This window comes from Bacillus rossius, chromosome 5 (assembly GCF_032445375.1).
Source record: "Bacillus rossius redtenbacheri isolate Brsri chromosome 5, Brsri_v3, whole genome shotgun sequence".
Lineage (NCBI taxonomy): Eukaryota > Metazoa > Arthropoda > Insecta > Phasmatodea > Bacillidae > Bacillus > Bacillus rossius.
This window is the reverse complement of record NC_086333.1, coordinates 39,696,248-39,719,267: the sequence shown is the minus strand read 5'-3', so window position 1 is coordinate 39,719,267 and position 23,020 is coordinate 39,696,248. Positions and strand designations below refer to the sequence as shown.

Here is a 23,020-nt window from a genome sequence, read left to right as displayed (position 1 = left end):
TTTATTCGGTTCCTATATCCACCTAATACTTAAAAAAATAGAAGTCACACAGACAAATAACTCAATAATGCACTGCTAGAATCGTATTTATGCTAACCACAAGAAAATAACATGTTTCTTAGTATCCACATCAACTAATGTCCCGTTTATAGAAAATATATGTATGGCTAAATATTAAAAATAAAATTGTTTTTGCTGTCGGGATTTAAAAAATTTACATAATTAAATTATTCATGAAAATATATTTTTTGAAAAACAAAGAAAACCAAATATACCATATGTAAAATTAAATATATTTTACAGCCTGGTTTCAACATCAAACAGTTTTGTTACATAATTCGCATAGGCCTATCTAAAAATAGAAGTTCGTTTTACACGTAAAGCTAGGCATTAATCTTTTTGTTTTAATTTTTATCTTGTTAGGCGATATATTTAAACCTATTAAACTAGATTTTAACAAAACTATGCAGAAAAATTTGGGCTTAAAACAAATTACATATTTTGAAAAAAGTTTTAGGTATTTCAGCTTTTAGAACGAGCAATACTCTAAAATATCTTCATCTAGTTCTCAGTTTTTGGCATCTTTTTCCGAACACAAAAATAAACCCATGCATGTTTTATAATTTGCTAAAAATGTATTACTAAATAAATAAGTAAATAAATGATCATATGGATGTAAATTTTATATGTTTTTTTTTCAATAACAAAAAATTTTACCTAAAAATCAACTAATGTGAAAGAAGTCAGCACAGTAATAAATACAGAAAACTAGCAACATTCCCATAATTGCTCAGTTAAATAAATATTCCTAACAGAAATCAATTCTTTTAAAAATCCATGATAAAAAACTGATATTTAAGTTAATGCTAATTTCAAAAAAAAAAGAAGCAAAATAAATTTTAGAAAAGAGTAAGGGTAGGTACTCAAGATGTATCAGATGAGATGAATAAGTGATATTTTAAATTTTACAGACTGATTTATTTCAATATATCTGAGTATATTACATTATTATACTATTTTTTGGACGTATTCACAATATACAGATTTTTCACGCACGCTAGAAAAAAAAATATTTTCTGAGTTAAACACCAAAAAATTGGTATTTTTGACTTTGAAATTTGTTGACTGTAATAGAAAATGAATTTTCAGTCGCTCAAATTGAACAAATAATTCGGTTAGATCAAAGAAGTGCAATGAATGTGCGTCATTTTCCCAGCTGCTGGTTATCTGAGGATGATTCATTTCACTTGTGTTGTTCCTGAGTGCTTTAAATTGCAATCTGCATAAGTTGGGAGGGTGCTGGTTACACATCATCCCAAATTTTATTTTAATGCATTGAGATTGCCTGATGGGTTGAGATGATTGAGAAATTCTTGTTTGTTAAAAAAACACATGTCACTTAGTGATAAGATATTAAAATGGTGACACTGGCCATAGCAGTGATTGCAATAGGGAGTAACGTACTGCCAATACTTAAGGTTTCAATAAAAAGCTCGGATTTTAGTTACAATTAGTGCACATAGTAATTATAAAATTAAATTTTGTTCAATATCTTAAATGAACCATGGCCTTTTATCGATTGCTTATCTCTTCAGAGAGAAAAGTACAAATATTTTTATTTTTTTTTGGCACAGCCTACAGAAGTTAGTAGATTTCAAAGTACCTATTTCTTCTGGAAATATTTTAGAAACCTCTATAAACTCCTGGAATATTTAAAGAACTTAAGGTACAAAACATTCTTTATTTTCGCCAATATTAAAAAAAAAAAATACATTCAACATTTTCTCATATTCCATGCAGCGAAAATATTTTGAATGTCTTTAACTCAAGGCATCTAGCATTGAATGTCTTAAGGGTGTATGACCCGTTCCAGGTCATGATTTTAGATTTATATTAATCACTGATCAACTTTTAGACATTTTAAATCGTTTAACTTTCACGAAATGAAAAATATATATAGTTGCATACTTTTTGCATAATTAGCTGCCAAAGTTACATTTTTAACCTTTTTGGGTTGTACAAATAACGAGAATTTAATTTATTGCAGAACTGAAACTTTTTAGGATTAACTGCAATGCCACTGGCTACTTCAATAAATGGTTTGCATTTCTATCACAAAAACTCATTTCATGTTTCTTGGCTGTCAAGATCATACAAATTTTGAGAATTTTGAAATGTCAGGTAAAATTAATTAATATTTTCTGAAAGAAATGCAAACCATTTCTTGAAGTAGCCAGTGGCATAGCAGTTAATCCTAAAATGTTTCAGTTCTGCAATAAATTAAATTCTCCTTATTTGTACAACCCAAAAAGGTTAAAAATGTAACTTTGGCAGCTAATTATGCAAAAAGTATGCAACTATATATATTTTTCATTTCATGAAAATTAAACGATTGAAAATGTCTAAAAGTTGATCAGTGATTAATATAAATCTAAAATCATGACCTGTAACGGGACATACGCCCTTAACGTATTTCATATTATGCATACTAAGTAAGATATGCAATTATTTTTGACCTACAAAATTATTTTTCATTCCTTGCACTAATACGTGGTCGTTTAAATATGTTTTGCACAAAAATGTAAGGTAATATTAAGATGATTAAAAATAAATTATGACAAATTTAAATACTAAGAAAGTTTTATTTATTTTTAAATTTCACCACCTGTTTTTACGTAAATAGTTTGTTTCATAAAACATGGTTTCAGCCATAGATTTTAGATCAAGTATAAGAGTTTTACAATAAATTAAAATGGATTTGATAATATATTAATTAAAAAATAATGAAATTTTTTCTTTCCACTCTTGTTATTTCCACCCCTTGCAGTAATGGTTCCTAAAATAAAATTTATTTTTACATAAGTTTTCAGCAATATTAAAAAAATGAAACATAAATAAACATTAATTTCATAGAGTACATAGTAGGTAAGTTATATTTATTTACTTATTTCCACCACAGGTTTTTCAACTCCCTGCAGTAATGGTTTGTATTATCAAAAATTGTTTCAGATAAAAAGTTTTTAGATAAAAATTATAAGATTTACAAACAATGTGAACGAATTTGATGTTATGTCTACTAAGGGAATTATTAGTTCATTTGCATATTATACCCCTCTTTATCCACTCCTTGCAGCAATGGTTTGTTGCATCAAAAATTATTTCAGTCAATTGTTTGGATAATATTTACAAAGTTTACAAACAATTTGAACGGATTTGAAAGTGTGCCTAATACGGGAGTTACTGATGTTTTTGTCATTCAACCCCTGTTTATTCCACTCCTTGTAGTAATGGTTTTTTGTATAAAAAATTATTTCAGACGAATGTTGTAGATAATAAAACAGAACTGATTTTATAGTCTACATGGTACGGAAATTAAGATTTCTTTTTAAAAACTTTTATTTTACCTCTTTATTTTTTGAACCCTGTAAAAATGCCTTGACTTACCAAAAATTGTTTCAGAAAAAGTTTTAGATAAAAAAATTTGTACGAATTCGATGGTGTGCCTACGAAGGGAGATATGATTTTTTCCCCTCCAACCCTTGTTTTTTCAACCCCGTGCAGTTATGGTTGGTCGTATAAAAAACTGATTCACACAAAATATGTTATTTCTCCTAAAAAATATATTACGTTCAAACGGATGTGATATTGTACATATTATGGAAGTTACAGAAATTATCCTTTTTTTTTAAAAAAAAAAAAACCTTTCCCATTTCTACTCCTTTGGTCCGTATATGGCCCATTAACGAACTCGAGTGAGATTTTCTTCGGTGATGCACATTGACATAAGTCTCCATTGCTCCCTCCGTTCGCTTAGGCCGTTGTTGCCCATTGCAATTCCTCCGGGGCTAGACATATCCCCCCCCCCCCAAATAAAATAAAAAACAAACAAGAAGGTGCAGTGCTACGAACGTGTGAAGTGCGGCGGAGAGAACGGCCTCGAGGCCGATATATCGATAGTAGCCCGCGCGACTATCACGTGTTATTTTCGTGTTCCTTCACGGGGATGCGGTGTATTAATCTGCCAGATGTAAATTAAAGCCTCCAGACTGAACGTGCAAACTATCCTTTCTTGATTAGCTTTCAACTTGGGGCTTATAATGAGAGGCGTGGACTATGGGACACGGACCTACAGGGGCCCTCCGCCCAAAGCATAATACGTAACCAATACGCTCAGTGTAAATTGTGCACTCTGCACTGAGTGCCCACATGCAACTAGTTTCTTGTGTGAACTAATCATCTTTTCGTGTCCCCACTGTTGGGTTCAACATCCGTGTGCTTTTATTAAGGGCCGCATCCTTTGAGTACCGTTCTTGTTGTCCAGTGGCGCGAACTTTCGTTACGGACTCCAATCTCCGTCACTTACGCCACTTTCAGGGTGAGGCTCGTACCGATAATAAACAGAGCTTATCTTTGAAATATTTGTGCAATGGGAGTGCATGACTTGAAGTAAGCTTTTGGACATACGCCATTGCTTAGCACATGTATGTCTGTAGAAGAAAACTAAAAAAAAAAAACACAAATGACAAAAAACACAAATTAAGCAAAAAAAATTGCTGTTGTCAGGATTTAACGCCACTCAATACTCCACAACAGGAATGTTTTTCTTTGTTGACTATATTCCTGTTGTGGCGTTAAATCCTGACAACAGCAATTTTTTTGCTTAATTTGTGATTTTTGTCATTTGTGTTTTTTTGTAGTTTTCTTCTACAGACATACATGTGCTAAGCAATGGCGTATGTCCAAAAGCTTACTTCAAGTCAATAAACAGAGCGTTGGAAAAAAATGCTTCGGCACTAGCACGCGAAAGACCAGTCTCGTGGATAACACCGTGTACAGAGTTGCCATGTGCAGTAAAATAAACAGATTACAAACTGAGTTTACAGTGGTTTCTCACGGTCCCCTGTCCCCCAGCCACATGGCCCACACCCACCCCTTCAGAGACAGTGCATTAGCTATCCGGCACATGGGACTTGAACCCGCGACTCGTCACCTTCACAGGAGGAACAGGCGGGGCACATCTATACTAATATTATAAAGCTTAAGAGTTTGTTTGCTTGTTTGTTTGAATGCGCTAATCTCAGGAACCACTAGTCCGATTTGAAAAATTCTTTCAGTGTTGGATAGTACATTTATCGAGGAAGGCTATAGGCTATATTATATTATCAATAACATTAGGGATCCTTATTAAAAGTCCAATTTAGAATCAAATGCGTTGGAGGGGGTTAGATACAACATGCCGTACACGTATGAAGTGTGTGTTGACAATGTCGCAGGCGCATAGACGTTTATTTCCTATCGCCTATTAACATTGTTTCCACGCACTAGATGCCTTATCATTCTTAATTTTCCCATAAAAGTAAAAAACATCCTTGTGATATTAAAAACGAAGCAATCAGTACCCTCATAAGAGTTCAATTAGTTTTTAAATACTTTTTATCACTTTAAATCGCAAACCTAAACTATTGTTTTTTTTTTTCCTCTCTCTGTGTTTAATTTATTTTTATTGCTCTTTTTTCAAGTATATTGATTGTTCCTTATGTTCCTTATGTTACGCAGAATGACATTTTCCGAAAATTAGATCCCATGGGTGGTTAAAACCAGGCAACAGTGGGTACTTTGTCTGCATGAGAACAGGATTTGGCATTGTTCATGCCTTCTGCGTCTCCATGACAACGGGCATCGCGCGGCAGTGGCGTACTCACAAGGAGGGGCATGTATAATGAGCGGCGCAAGAGTGATCTGCCTGTGAACTGCCGTAGCGAAGTACGGGTACATCAGTTGTACGTTGCGTGCACGAGTCGGGAAACCATCGGTGCTATTCATTTTCTCTCCGGTACATTATACAGCATTGTAATAAATTTTCACTGAATTTTTTTTATTTACCATTACTGTAAATGGAAGATGTGGCTTAATTTTTTTTCCATTAGTATAGCCGTGCGAAGCCTGGTCAGGCAGCTAGTAAGTATATATAATTATAAAAACCCTTGAGTTGACGATGGTTTTGGGGTATATGGGCAATGAAACGAAAAACTATATTAAAATTTTCCGGAAGTCGCAAAATGGTTACGGATACATTAGGTAGTATTTCTTTGAAATCTACCTAATAGGTAAATACAAAAGGGAGTTCAATTAACACTTAATTTATATTTGTCCATTCTTTGGTGTAACTTTATTTCTCCCTGATATACTTGTCTTAAAGATATGCATATAGCTATTAGTTAATTATTTACTTTTTAAGTATTTTATTAATATTTCTAAATATATTTTTAATAAAACGTAGACTATGTCCATCTGCAATAATTTTACTGTTTAATAGTGAAATTGTCATTACCTCCCCATACATTTCAAAAGTTCCTAGAGTTGGGTTACTTTTTACAGGGCACTAGCTGGAGAATAATACACAACTGACTGTGCTCCAGCACACAGCCGGGGTCAGTGGTTCGACACCTGAAGGTCAGGTTAGTGTGTTCTGGTGGTACGATGCACAACGGGTTAACTCCGGCTGTTCTGGCCACCGGAACTCTACACTGACAAATAACACACTCGCGGAGACTCCGAAACACTTTTATTTCTAACGACCTCTCTATATTAACTACAACGACTACTGGTAAAAGAACCGCGCGACTACCCATTCTAAACAATGCTACTTTAGTTCAAATGTCCATGTCTGACAACTGGTTAGCTACACTGTAGAGCTGAAGGCCACCCCAATCTCGTAGCCTCAACACTCCAGTGCCGAGCTCCATCAACGGGGCACCAAGGTCAGCTGCCGACTGACTGTTTGACTATTCCTGTTTCCCTCCACCACGCCGCCGCCGATATTAGGCAAATTTTGCTGACACCTATCTCGGGCATAGCTCTCTCTCTCTCTCTCTCTCTCTCTCTATACAATACTACGATGCTTCATTATACAAATACATTTATAAACATACAAATACCCTTATGAACTTACAAATTTACAGTTACACTCTCGAATACTATGGTCCGTGTCCCTTTATCCTATTACATACATATACATGGAGGTGGCGATGCTACGTGGAGGTCTCAAATGTCAGGAGAGCAACGGCGTTGCACGTGAAAAGAAAAAGAATTCTGGAAATCGGTGCAGTAGTTTTCAAGTTTACTTTGGACAAACAAACAAACTTACAATCTCTCTCTTTCCCTCCTTTTTTATGCTCTCTTTTTAATATTAGTATAGATGTAGAGAAAAAGGTTCAAGCGTTTTCCTTTCGAAATTGCGAACTCTGTCTAATTTTGTATTGAGTGAAGTCTTACATGCACCAGATATCCTTTGGTTAAGGATGTTTGGAATCTGTCACATACATTTATTTTACAATAAGGTGCAATGTCAGATCATTAATTATATTTACCCAAGCGCTGATTCAGGTGATAAGCTACTAAATAAATTAATAAATTTTAAATAATGAAAGTTAGTTACTAATAGTTTACTAACTTTTGGCAAAGCGAAGATGTGCGCACAGTGGTGGGAAGTTGTAGTTATAGGCGACTCTGCAGTAGTGAACGATTGGACAATAACAACAAAAAAACCTAGCCCTGGATCTAGGAAGGGTGACCCAGACGAGAATCAAGAGGAAATTGAACTTAGAATACTCAGCATACCAGATATATAAATAGTACTGGGGGCCAAACATTTGGCAGTTCACAAGTTCTCAAAACTGCACAAATAGTGGTGGTAAATTAGGTATTTCAGGAGTATGATAAGGAAATTTAAAAGAATAGAAAAACCGTTAGAATTTGTTTGCTTGAAAATTTGTGTCAATAACAAGGGGTTAGATATGACTGTTATAATATTAATCGTGAATAAGTAACTTTCTGTGCTGTTCCAGGTGTGTTTTTCCTGCTGTTCCAGCTGTTGTGATAGCTCATCATGCATCATCAAAAACAACATAAACAGCATACCGCTCTCACACAAATTGCGAAAAAAATTTCATAACTTTGGTAAGTGAAGGGGGGGGGGATTTTGTATCCGCCACTTTCCCTCCCCTCTTATAACTAAGTAGTATTAACACTCCATATAGTTAATTATATCTTAAACCGGCTCCATTTATTACTCTAAGATTTTCCACTATATAAAATTAAGCTTCACAGCAAAATTGTCTTAAGAGACACAGATCATGGTTATTGTGCAAGGAGTCAAACAAGGCCTATTGTAGAGACCAATCTGATAGTATGCATAGGGTTATTCAGGGATGTCGTGGGAAACAGAAGTCAGAATGGCTGCAGCGCATAAGAAACCGCACCCTCCAGAATTAACGTTCAGTGTATAACCACCGCATCACCTCACATTGAGAGAAACTAACAGATGAATGACCTAAGAACGGTTAAAGACGGATTGCTAGAAACCACACTTTGCTAGCAAGAGCAAAATTATCAGAATATAGGACTGTCTCAATAAAAGTTTATAATAGTTGCATTGTTTCTTCAACTAGGGGTAGAAATAATGTTTAGTATTCCTACCCCCTTCCTCCACATAAAATTTCCCAAAAGTATCAAACGTGCGAAACATAGTTTGTTTGTATCTTTGTACACAAATGTAAAATTTTTAGTTAAACTTTACCAAACCCCTATGTTCTTACCAGTGTTTTGTGTACGTTTTATTTAACGTACTGTATTAAGCTATAAGTTTCAATGTAATCACAAAATATACACATAGTTTCAATAATGTTACATTTTTATAACATATTGAAATTATTTTGAAACCATACAGAGAGTAAATTTACTTTTACCGTTGCACTATATGCATCGCATATATTTTCCAATTTTCAATAAAAACGATATGTTCAAAATACATATATAGTTAGGTAATTAGGACATTAACACATTATGGAAAGGATAGATTACTGTCACAAAATGTCTTAAAACTTCATTTTACGTGCTTTTCTTGAATAACAATCTTTAAACGAGAGCTTAGAAGTCAATTTTAAATGTTAAACGGTGTTGTGTAATCCGGTTACTAATATGTTTTGATAAATTAAATATCGTGTATTTTAAGGGAAATTCTTAGTGCAGTTGTCACATGAAGAGTTTTGCTAAGTTTTCTTTTTCCTTTTTTTGAGCTCTTTTACTTTTATTACTTATTAGTGATAGTATCACAAATTTATAAATGTAATGAAATTCTTAGTAACTATTTAAGTAATGCACACGTGGCACATGGATGAGTGGGTTAGATATCCGAACTCCGAACAGACTATCACTTCACTGTCTAGCCTGACCTTGCGTCTATCCCTCTTCCACCCTCACTCAATCACTCACTCACCCTTAACCCTTTCCTGCCTAGAAATGTAAAAAAATTGAATTTTGTAATTTTTATTTCATTTTTATATTTAAGTAGGCATAAAAGGAGGCCATAATTTTTTCCAATTTTTTTTATTTATATTTAATATTTTTTTAATGATGGGACTTTTAAGTCCTGACAGGCATTTATCATATGTCCAGCTCAACAAACAAAAAAAAGGGCGCTCCAGACAGGTGCAGCACTGCCGTATTAGTGCTGCAACCTCTTGGCTGTCAATCGAACTTCTTCGACAACTGGCAGAGCGGAGCTATACAGGGACCCAGAGCTCCCGACAGTCAGCATGTGGTTTCAAACATGCACACACTATTTCTATGGGGCTTCAAACATTGTGGGACTCACAAGTACCACCAGGCAGGAAAGGGTTAAACCTTTATCCCCCACGGCCTGTACGCAGGCAAGCCGCGCAAACTCACAGGAAACTGTATAGTAAGGATCTCAACTAAAAGCATGAACATTGATGACGAGTAAAACAGAAATATTACTAGATATTGGTTATTATTTTTCTATTTGCCTTTTATTTCACTCTTAACGTAGTTTACCATCCCCCCCCCCCCCCGTCTCCTACTCAGTTGGGAAAAATATATTTCCAAACACAAGCAATTTAATTCGACTATAAATGACGAATATTACAATAACTTGTCCAATTCTCATATTATGAAAAAACGAATTGGTTTTAGAAAATGCTTGTTTAAAATAACTTTTATTTAATAGGTTCAATCTAATTGGTCATGTTATGAATTGTAAACAATAGATTTTGATCAAATATTATATATTTTTTCAAACATGTGTTTTCAACTCATTATATTATGACAAGATTGGCTTGTATACATTGTATACACTACTATTTTTCTGAGGCCTTTAAATGAGAAATCTCCCAACTTCTCGTCAAATGTGTATCGCATAAAAACCGCTATTTGCGAAACGTTTCCATGGATCAATTTTTCATCCAGCTCACACGTATGTATTTTCAAGTACTTGAAATATTGGTCTTCCTACTTCACCAAAATCACCGCTCTCCCCTTATTGACTAACTAATAAATCCGTCACTGGTTCCGTGTGTTACAGGAACCGTTTTATGGCAGCTCCAACCCAGCTGAACACGTGCCGCTGTGCCTGAGGTGTCAGGAGTAGAGAATTCTGGTTCCTGTAACTATACACTTTCCTCGGTGTGTACCACGCCCAAACTTCTCCGCTGCGTGGTTTCGGAAGCTGGCGGTTGTCACATTGACCCATCCCAGGCCCCGGAGGCCGGTGGCAGGCAGGCGGAAGGATAGCAGGCCTTCCTCCGGGGACTTTATATTGTACCTCGCTCCTGCGTCCCTCTTTCTCCGTCGACAGCGAGACCTGAAGTTGCGCGACTCTGAGCCGTCTTCCTGGAAGCCTTTCAAGTGTCGGACAATGGGAGCTGTCGTTAATCACGCCGCCTCGGAGGATCACGCGCAGCTGGCTATACATAAACTCGGCACCTCCCTGCGCAGGTATGGCTCTTTTAATAAACGTCGACACGTGTTTCTGAACTCAGTGTTCTCCACGAGACACACCTCAACCAAAGTTTGGTCTTTAACAACAACATATTAAACATTACAACATCTAATTTAAAACAGGACAACAAACAAATTTGTGCTTAGCGAACAAAAGAAAATCAAATGTGAAAACTCTGCCTCTTTTATATCTGTTTGTGTGTATAATTTAAATGTAATGTAACGAAAATATTTTAACCAAAATTTTAATGCAAAAAGTAAAAAAATAAGTCACGTAAATAAAGCAAGCCATCTAAAAATTAAGATGTTTTTATTCAAAAGCTAAGGTTGGTATTAAATATATATTTATTTTACGCCTGCAAAATTACTTCAGACCTAGCTTACTCCCTTAGGCTTTGCTCAAGCAAATATCAAGATGGTGCTTACGTTGTTATATTGAAGAACAAATATGCTACAGCATTTAACATCTATGAACAAATATCCGGTTTCTATTGATTAGAAAAACATACATGATTAATAATTTAGAACGTCGTTATTTTTATAGGCCAGGGCTGTTTTATTCTTATTTAGATTACGTCTGGCAGTCTACTATTGGCCCATTTTAATGTATGTGGAGAAATATTTAACTTTTATAAAAAACACTTACGTCCTTTTTACTATAAAATGGAAAATGTGGTGAAACTAGCGCATTTTATTTTATTCTTAGTTGTAGGAACTTCGTACCCATATTAATTTTTTTTCTCTATTTAACAAAATTAAATCAAAACTTTATTTATTTCACTTTACTAGAACCAACAGTTTAAAAATAAACTGGAAACTTGTACATTTATTTTAAAAGATTATTGCATTTATTAAACTTAATTCCCGAATTTATGGGTTCGTAAACAAACATAAACATAATGAAACTAAACTCAAAAACATCTGGCTTTAGTCGCCTTTTTCCCCAGAGATGAGATTTAAAAGAATGGCTGTATTGAAGTGTAATAAAGTATTAGAAACTCACATCAACTGCTTATATAGGTTTGTAATAACCGTAGCGTTAATATGACCAACATAATTTAATTATTATTCCCTCAAGTGTGAAATGTAGGTAATGCTAAGTAAAATTTGTAATTATTTTCAACTCAAATCAGTAGAGCGGTTTTAATAACAAATGTTTATTAACTTTGTTTATATTACAATGTCATTTAAAATTATTAAATTCAAAATACTTAAAACCAATTTTAATGAAACTAGTTAACAAAATTCATTTTATTATAAATATCAATTATTGAAAATTCTAGATTCAAATAGACTATTATGAAATAGTATTAAAATCAATGTTTATATTTAATAATATTTTTATGTTTAAATATTTCGAAATATGTAATTAAAATCACAAGTTTCAATTTTCAAACCAAGTTTTACAAATTTACATTTAAAATATCAAATGTAGAGGTCAATATCCACAAAATTAAATTTTTTTTATTCAAAAAATTTGTAAATCGTAATTTTTTATTAAGTAAGAATACAAAATTTTCACGTCTTTCAGAGTACATAAAAATAATCGAAATTGATGTACTTAATGATTTCTATAAACTAGGATAGTCAATTATGAAAAGTTGTTTTTATTTAATAAAACTACTGTACTAGATGTACGAATGTATGAAACAAATTTATTTTTATATGATAAACAAAAATGATATGTCCAAGAAAGTACCCTGAAAATAATTCGCTCACTATGTCCCAAGCGATAAATTTGAAGATAATCATTAACTTAAAACGTAAAATTCCTTACAAATTGTTTATTATCATATATTTTACTTATATAGGGTAGTATTTACTATACCTATATGAGTTCATAGTTTAATAAATGCGAATGGAAATATTTTTAAATATAATTCAAAAATTGTCTTTAAAAACGTATAATTCCCTCACCGTTTTGTAACTGTGTGATTGGAGCAATATTTAAAGGCCTACCAAGCCCCACTTTAATTTTTTTGTATTTGACAACATTGCCCTTGAGAACTTACACTAGAGTGGATGGTTGAAGAAAAGATGTTTTATTAAAATCAATTTGACAAAAAGTTTTTTGAATATTAAATATTTAATGTCATTCCCTCATATAAAGTTATCAAAAGGTAAGCATTTTTTTATTGAATATTCATAGCATATTTTTATATGTTTTCGGTAGTAATAAAGTACTGTTTACAGTTCATAAGAAAGTAAGGTTATGTTCCTGAGTTTGTGGCAATTTTGTTTCGTTTCGTCATTCCCTCATAAAATTTTTTAATGATGGAATGATCTCGGCGAGGGAATGATGTATTTTCTAATAATTTGAAAAATCCTGATGATACTTTAAAAGCGCAATATTTCTGTTCGCTCTCTAATAATAGTTGACATGACTCAATAGCAGTGTGGGCTCATCTTAAACCAATATTCGATTGGCTTAAAAACTAAAGACCGAACTTCCATACTGTTCACATTATAAGTGACAGTCCAGTTAACCAGTAAGTTACAAAAACAAATTTGTTTTTCACATTGTTTCTCATCATTTGAAATATTTTTTGCCAGGTATAAACAATTTTTCTTGGAACTATTCTGAACCTGATCATGGCAAAGGAGCACCAGATGGTGTTGGTGGCACCTTAAAGAGGTCTTCCGACCAAGTCGTGGCTGAAGGGAAAGATGTGACAGATTTAAATGTGTTGAAAAATGTTCTGAGTTCAAAGTGTCCCTCAATAATGCTTATTGAGGTAAGTACAGCGGAAATCAATATTATGGATACCTTGATCAAAAAATCTAAGTCTTTCAACTTTTCCTGGCACTCAAAAATTAAGGCAATTTGTGTTCGCAAATGATGTGCTTGAATTTAGAACTCTATCTTGTTTTGACTGCGTTGGAAAATGCCAACATTTTCATCTTGGTTACTATAAAACTTCTGAAATATCGGATAAGGACACACCTGCAGTATCAACGCGACGTAAAAGAAAAGATGTTAAAGTAGAAAGTGATGTGAAGATTTCGAAGATTACTCCTTCAGAAAAAGGTACCTACCATATAAAGTTGGTGACCATGTCCTTATAACATGGAATAACGAGGTCTATCCTGGTAAAATTCTTTCATTATCTGATGATGAGGCTTTAGTACGGTATATGAAGAAAGGATCAAAATGCTGGAAATGGCTGACAGTTATATATGAAGAACTTTATGCTTGGCCTGACGTTCTTCGAATAAATGAACCCCTGAAGTTTCTCAGTCGAGGTTGTATTTTGTTAAAGAAGTCGATGAGAAAAAATAAAAACTTTAAGAAGATGAAAATAACTGAAGCTAACTTCGATTAGATTGCATGGAGAGTGATAACTGATAAATAATATTAGATTAGTAAAATTTCAATTTATGTTTTCTGTTCATTATTTCAATACAATTAAATCTTCAATATGAAAGTATATATTTTTGTATTTACTATGTTAAAAACATAAGTCAAATTTTAGACTGGTTATATAGTACTTCTTAACTTCGTTCTTTAAATTATTTTAAATAAATTAATATTTAATATTACTTTTATAAGTCAATGTGTTTTGTTTGTAACAATTTAATTGTTACATTATGGTTTTAATTAATATAGTATTGCAATAAAATAAATAATTGGTGTATTACAGAGTTTTTAATTATTGTAGAATCATATTAAAAATCATTCCTTCACGAATCTGTCATTCCCTTATTTTCGAATTAATTTTAATATTTATATTCAATTCAAACTAAAAAAAGTTGAGGACCACGATAATATGTTCCTCAAACAAGACATATACTAAGACTTAAGCAAAAAAATTCAATAATGTGTTAAAAAAAACTGATCAACTCTATAAAGCCATTTTTGACTTTTTATAAGAATTAGCCACATATGTGTGAGTTAGATAAAAGAATTAATTTAAGTAAATTGTTTTCAAACAAATTTTTAGATGCGAAGCATAGTTTACGATTAATTGTGAGATATGTCATTCAGAGCATTAAAAAAGTACTAGTGTTTACATGTCCTTTTTGAACCATTAATTTCACCTGAAAACAGAAGTTTGAAAAAGAAAAGATTTAAAATTATATCAAAATCTGTTATTTAAAATTTTAACTAAACCTACCACATTTACACTTTCTTAGCATTCGTAACTCAAACAAATTACTCACTGTTGATTTCCATATTCCTTTCGCTGAGTTTATTTTATTTTTTTTTCAAGTTGATGATTTTATTTTTTAAAAACGAAACTAAACACATTTTCAAAATCACAACGAACAAAACACTTTAAATTTGGTTATTTTACAATGCTCAGTTTATTCCCCCTTGACCTTAACGATTTTAAATTATAAAGTTTCACTATATACAACCCAAATAGACTATTCTGCCCACCTGAAGACTTAAATTTTTGAAAACAGTAAAAATAATATTGTAGTTTTTATATTAGATTTGCGCACAAAAATATTTAATAAGTATCACTTGATTATCTTTATAATAAAGTTATTTATCACAAAATAATTTTTACTATCTTATTAGGCCTTAAAAGTTCACATTCTTAATAATGTATAGCCAACTGATTAAGTTTGCCAAAAACCGTAAGAAAAATATATCATGAAAATACGTACGCTAGTTTTCATGTGATTCCAAAACAGATAAAAAGAAACAATTCTAGCTAATCACCTGTTGTTAGTTAAAACATGCAAATATAAATGCTACTTACAAAATTTTATCCTAAACAATTTTTTAAGTACAAATTAATACAACATTTACAACATTTAAATTATAAAGTTGTAAAAAACAAATATTTTCTTCAAACACGGTTTAAAACAGAATATAATTTAAAAAAATTTGCAGGCTTCATAGTTTTCCTCAGGGCAAGTAATGTGATTGATTAATTAAATTAAAATAAGTAATTGCATTATTTTATATTTTTAATTTCAATACAATATAAATAGTGATAACATTATTGTAACATAACCGATTAATATTTTATTGTTTGGGATCATTTAAAAAACAATCGAAACAAACAACATTTAATCAAATTCATTTGCAGCATAAACCTATGTGAAAATAATTTTCTCTAGTGTAAAGCCACATAAAGATTTTGTTGTAATAAATATTTGTATTCTATTACAAGCTACTTTTGGTAAAGAGGAAGTATTTGTTTTTAATGACAAAAACAATATTGTTCCCCTTTAATTAAGAAAGTTGTGATTCGTGCGCCATTTCTGTCCAAAATATCTCCACCATATATGTTAACTGCTTTTTGGCTCTGTATCTGAATTATTATGTGCAAATAAATAAAAATAATTTTCGTTTGTTTACAAAACTCTCTTGTGAATATTTTTTATATAGCTAGAGACTGTACCTGCTTTTCTATTTTAAAAAGGCGCTTTTAAAATTCTCTACTAACATCTTTCTTGAACAAACCGTATAACACGTTACCGATTACGTTACACGGTCAAAAATTTTAATAGCATTGAAAATTTACGAAAAATAAATGTTTTTGGTGAAACATTCCTGAACGTATATTGGAGTTAACTGTAATTTTGTTTTACATCAATAACAGTATGGAGTGTTGGAAACATTTTGGCTACGTCAATGTTCTACCTCTGATGACCTACCAGTCATCAAAAGTACAGGAAATGTAGCGAAGGTTTTCCAATTTTGTATGTCAAATGTTTTATTCGGCTAGTATCACGCTCGTTGGCACTTATCTAAACATATAAAATTACAACATAACCAGAAGTCTGTACTCAGGGATTCTGCTGATAGGAGGGAAAACATTTTACCTTTATAATTGTTGGAGTTAGACAAAGCAGTTACAGCTAGAAAAGGCATGTTTTTGGCGGAAATAATGAAATAAATGTAGTTTTTATCTATCTGAAAAGTGGTTTCATATTTGTGTTTGTCCGTCTATATTTTGTCTCCTTGTCTGCCTGTCTGTCTTTATATCCGTTTGTATGTAGTATGTATGAACTGTAGGTATGTGCGTATGTACGAATATAAGAATGTACGCATGACCTTTATGTGTATTAACGTTTGTATATATGAACCCATATATGTACATATATGTTTTCATGTAGTTGTATATATTATGTAATACCTACTTGTTAACTGTTATAGGATTGTGATGAAAATATTTTGGACTGAAAAGCTGTGTAAAACCAAAATATACATTTTTTTTATTTTAAATCTTAATCACGTGCATAAGAACACTAGAAGAGACATTAATGAACCAATCTCTTATGCGATTTTTATTGTTATCACTTTGTCCTGACAGCATTATATTTAATTTCCCACTGGTCTTGATAAAGAAAAATAAGATTTCTTTTGCAATATATTATTTGTATACTTTTTGTTTTCCAGTAAAAAAAATCACACCCTCTTCGGTATAAGTTGCAACTTTATTTTTTATGTGTTATACTATTGATAAAAAAATTAAGTTGAAATATTAGTCACAATAAATATAATTACAATTTAGCTAAGTTTTAAATAATATTCCTGAAAATCCTTATCATTACTGCAAATTGCTATAATTTTAAGTCAGATGAATAAAATAAATATATTTACTTCTTAGTTACAGAAAAACGCATACAATAACACTACAAAATCAAGTATCGATATCACTCAAATTCTAAAAAAAAATTTTGATTGCATCTGTGAAGTGAGATGGAGAAAACGTAAAATTTAGATATCTTCAAAATAAAATTTGTGAATTTTAAACCAATGTGTTTTCGTAAATCGACTAACTGATTTTAGAATAACTTTCTGATAAGCTTTACTTCAAGGTGTGCGTTCATGTTTGCAATCGATATAAACTACAAGTTTCTTACTATAAATTTAATTTCGATTTTTCCGTTATATAAGCTTTCTGCTGATATTCAAACATAGGTTACCAGAGTGGAAAAAAAACAGACAAATCTGTGTTACACTTCCAAGCTATTAGCTGCTAGTGTTAACCATTAGGATCTGATTTCATTAATAATCTGTTAATAGTATTAAACAAAGTCGCTATGCGCTGTCTGCTTGTTCACTTACGTTGGTTTTCACCATAATTTAGGGATTTTCTGCAGGAAGGTTTAAGTTTACAAATAGATTAAATTTAAAGAGAGTAGATAAATCTCAATGTTCTGTAATAAAGTTGAAAAATGACGCTTTTAGGGCTCTTATAAGGCTTACGCTGATATTTATTTGCATGACTGATATACAAAGTTCTACAAAATTTTCGTCCTACAGCATGTGTCTGTTTCAAGGACGACCATAGTAACCATTTTATCTTTCAAATTTGGTTCCAAAATAATGCGTTATTTGCGAAGCTAATTCGACCGACGTATTATTAACTGGTGTTAAAAGAAGGGTAGCTATGTTATTTTTTTAATAACGGAATGTTAGTCCATCAAAAATTATGTAATGTCACGCGCTTGCAAGTAAAATCATAAATAAAAATTTCATTTGAGTGCACAATTTTGAGTGGATATGGAACTGAAGAAGTCGTTTTGAACCCGTGGATTTCATGAATACCAACATATTTACCGTTTCAGTTTCAACGACTACAATTCCCAGTAAAGTTGTATTTTTCGATGACACTTAACAAAGCGCGGGATCAAACATGGAATATCGCAGGAATATAATTCAGCGCTGAGTAGTTTTTACACGGAAAGCTGTATGAAGCCCTTTTACGTGTGTCTTCTAAACAAAATCAGTTTGTGTTGTCTCATGAGAAAAAAAAGTGTCAAATTTGTTTACAACGAAAATTTCTAGTTATGGGCCGTACGTGTTAGCAGGTATATAATTTTTTTTAAAACACCAGATACTTACGCGAACTTTTTACTTAAGAAAACTTACTTACGAAATTAGTAGTAGTTCACATGCGAGCGAAGCTAAGGCGGGTCGCTAGAATAAATATAAAATAATAAAAAAAAATCATTTCAAAATATATTTATTCATTGTATTTGTGATTAATGTTGGCGAATCGCTTTCGCAAGCGTTAAGATAACAAATTAATATACGGGTGTGGTTTTTGCATGTCTGCCTTCAGCGATATTTGTAGCCACACAGGTCAAAAGTGCTGCGATAACATTTCAATAACAAACATTTTGTTTATTTCTGCCTTTCTTTCTTTATCCTCAGTGCATGCATTAAACATCTTTGTAACTAAAGAAATTATTTACTAAATATTTTCTAAGATCAATTGTTTAGTAAAACCATACTATAAATAGTGTCAATGAAATAATTAATTGTTTTAGGAACATTCAAAACTAATGTTTTATCAGAATAATAAATTATATATCCTTTAAAACTTAAAATAAATCATTAGTTTACTCCAGATATATTTTTTAAGTCCTACATAGATATGAAATAAAATTATAAAATTTAACTTATAGCACTAAAATAAAAACATTTTTGAATATACGTTTTCAATTTATTTTTTGTGAAGCATACTATTTTTATTTATGTTGTGATTTTCTGTCATGTAGTAAAATTACTTAATATTAGAATTTTTTTATTATAATTACTTTGTTTAAATTATATATATTTTTATAATAAGCTTGAATAATTATAAATGTATATCAAATACATTTGTATCTGAGACATGCAAAACATGATTAAATTTATAGTTTTGAATGAATTTATTATTTCCCCCCGCTGGTTGGGTGTAAGAGTGGTGGGGTTATGTTCTTAATGTTAGAGCATGGACCAAACGTGACCAAACGAACATTGGAACGCCAGGAATTTTGGAAACCCCCTCCCCCTCTCTGTAACCGTGCAAGAGGGTTGGTAGGGCACCGAGTCCCTCACGGGTGACTGGCTGTTAGAGCGGTCGGCGGGCGTGCATTGCGATCCAATCACACCGCGGGACGCGATTATACCTCTCCTCTCCCCCCTTCTCCCTTTTCTTGTTAACAGCGTTCACTCACGCTGCATTAGAGACCGATGCACGCCTGAACTACATCAATCATCATTGACTTGGTCTGTCTCTCACCCACACTCTTAATTTCAAATAGTGAGAAATACTTCATGTTTTTTTAATTTCATTGAAAAGGTTTTAAAACTGATATTTTCAGTATTTTCCTTCAATTTTCACAGTTCATACCAGTGACTGGCGTTCCCTTGATAAATAAGTGAAAATTTTTTGAAGAAAATGTACTACCTTTCGGCTTAGCTTTGTCCACCATATTGAATATTTTTTTACTTATTTAATCCAGATATGTACGAGTAACTATTTTGGTAAAGGAAATATATAAGTAAAGTCTTGTGTAGGTTTGTAGTTAAGTTATTACAGTGCATTTAAAAAAAACGATAATCGAATATCTGCATTACATTTACTACAATTCGCAGGAATAGTAATAAAAAATATAATTAGGTACTTCAAAAAACATTTACCCAAACAATAATTAAATAAACAGACCTACCAGCCAGAAACATTTCGCTAATATTTATAATTTAACATATTATAAGTTTTACTCAATTTTTCAGTTTTTAAGTATAGGCCTACCTAATAGATAACCAAATCAAGACTTAATGTCGCACGCTTACAGAAAGAAAGTTGGCGACCTCAATGATAAGTTTGGGCAGCCAAGCACGTGGTACCCAACTCACTGCTCGTCGTTTTGTCAACCACGCCTGTGTTTGTACTCAGGGGAAAAAGTCTGTACTTTAACAAAAGCTCCTTTTGGAATCAAGTTACCATGTAATAGTTTGAAATACTACAAGAAATATATTATAACTTTGTACAACACATTGCTATGGTTATTTTTGGATAAGTGAAATACCCTTTTCGAGATAATACTAAGTACCTATTTCTTACGAAAATGGGCACATAATTTAATACTTTAATTGATGTTTCATTCAAGTATTATTTGTCTAAACCACGAAAAATAAAAAATAAAACATTCAATAATTGGATTTTATTTTATTATTTTTTTGTTTACTAAATGGCGCAGTTAACACTGGAAAGCTATTCAGTGAACGGTTTACAAATGAATTAAACTATTGGAGGTAATGGGAAAAAACAAAGCATAAAAGCGGTAAGAATCGGAATCCAATATTACTGCAATGACTATTTGGTAGTGATACTGTTGTTTTCATGTATATAAATTAAAAAATACTGTTGTTTTCATATATAGAAATTAAAAAATATCTGTTATTTTTAATGAATATTTCTGTTTCATTTACAAAAACAATCCAGTGATCTGTCCCCACTCACCGCGAGCACGGATGCAGTGCAGAGTGTAGCCCTGCGGAAGCGAGAGAGAAGCGGTCGCTTTACGGTCTTCGTTAGAACATATTTCACTTGATAGCTTTGATGGGCGTCCATTCCACCGACAGCTCATAAGACTTGGTCTCACGTGTTGAGTTAGTTATTTCATTTTACAGTCAATACTAAGTACCTATTATTTTAGGGATTTATTCCGCTAGGTCTTCAATCTGTGAATAGTCATGCACATTATTGCAATGATAAACACTTGCGTGACCTTTGGCCGCTGTTAAATACTGTTAGATACTGTATGCAGTTGTGAGTATTGGCCCAAGGTCCAGGTTTAAGTGTTAAGTTGTCGACAGCCGTGTTTTAATGTGACGTCACGGCGGCCATCTTCGATGGTCTGGACTTTGGCCCCGGCCCCCATTTTGGATGACCTTGACCCTGGCCACCATTGATACCGCCTTCTTGCATTATGATGTCACAGCCACTATGTTGCTTTCTATAATAACTTTTTTTCCTTAATAATGAATTTTAAATGATAAAAAGTACACATGTGATACTAAAGATTTTTAAACGTAAATTATATGTGAATAGTAATGTCGTATGAAAAATTATATATATTTAAAAAATTTTAATGAAATTTTAAAATTAAAAAGGTTGCAAAATATTAAGTTTAATGTGCAATATGTAAAATATTTAAAAGTTTAAGATGTTAACGTAAATAAATGCACGGAAATCAGTACTGTGATGCGATACGTAAATACTAAGATAGGATTAATATTGACACGTTTGTTCTAATTCAGCAAAAAAAAAGTATGACAGGTTTTAAAACCATTTTGAGTTAGTTTGTTCAAATTTATTTTGCAGAGATATTGAAAGACACTATTATTTCTCCGAATACTACCCATCAAACTATGTTTGGAGACGATGATTCGGAAGTGTGACAGGGTCATTACCAAAAAAAAAACACCCTGCCCGTGTTGAAAGGTTCCCCAGGCTGTGTGTCGCGAGTGAGACTGTTCACTGAAAGAAATTTTTGTATATTTTACAAGAAAAATCCTTGGAAACCCTGCTGCCAAGGATATTTCTTGTAAAACTACAAGGCAGAGCTTTGTAAGATGTGCGATTTTGCAAGGCTCTGCCTTGTAGTTTTGCAAGAAATATCCTTGGCAACAGGGTTTCCAAGAAATTCCCTTGTAAAAGTACAAATTTTTTTTTAGAGTGTTGCGTTTGTCTCTTCTGGTGACCCCGCATCGAACTCTCTTCGTCGACCTTTCCATCTCGTCTGGCGCGCGTCTGAGCCGCGCCGACCATTAGCTCTGGACGTGCCGCGCTTGCGGGAGACACGGCTTGCTCGGGGAAACCTTCTCTCGCTCCTGACACCCTGCCCGTCACAAGGCCGGTGAAAGGCCGGAGGAGGAGGTCACATTCGCCGTGCGCTGTTCAGTAAATATGGTTTTACAAGCGTTGAAAGTAACACTGGGTGCGTATAATCTACGCGAGTGTGTGTGCAAGGGAAAACGAGGAAGCAACTTTCCTCGCAACTGCCTGTCACATGCGTTTTGTCTCCTCGCCGTTGCGCGCGCGTATATTAAGGTGTGACGTTATAAGAAGCGACACTTTGGCATTATATGACTAAGCTAGTCATAATAAGGTTTGGATGCCCTGCATAAAACAAGTAAGTTGCCAATTAATATAGCTATATGTGGGTGTCAGAGATTGTGTATGGTGAGAAAATAAGTGAAACGACTATGTTAGTCTCGAAGGATTTTGCTTCGAATAATATTAAAAATACTAATCCAGAGTATAACTTTATTTTCACGAAATCTAATAACAGATATTATATAACAAAAATAGTGACGTATAATTACACCGTGTAAAGACCCAGTGTACGGTTGCTGACGTCACCCCCGCGTTTGACTATCAACTTGAGTATGCGGCGAAGACTGCCCAGGCTATGAACTTTACTTTACGGCCAATTTAATGTTAATGTTTTATTGCAGTATTTTTTATATTGTGGTTTTTAA

At 32.7% G+C, this 23,020-nt stretch overlaps 1 protein-coding gene across 1 annotated transcript in view; it reads right to left on the bottom strand.

Annotated features, from left to right (window-relative positions):
- The window catches only part of LOC134532240 (voltage-dependent T-type calcium channel subunit alpha-1G), a 248,321-nt gene that overhangs the window by 207,214 nt on the left and 18,087 nt on the right, over positions 1-23,020 (bottom strand). The window lies entirely within an intron of this gene.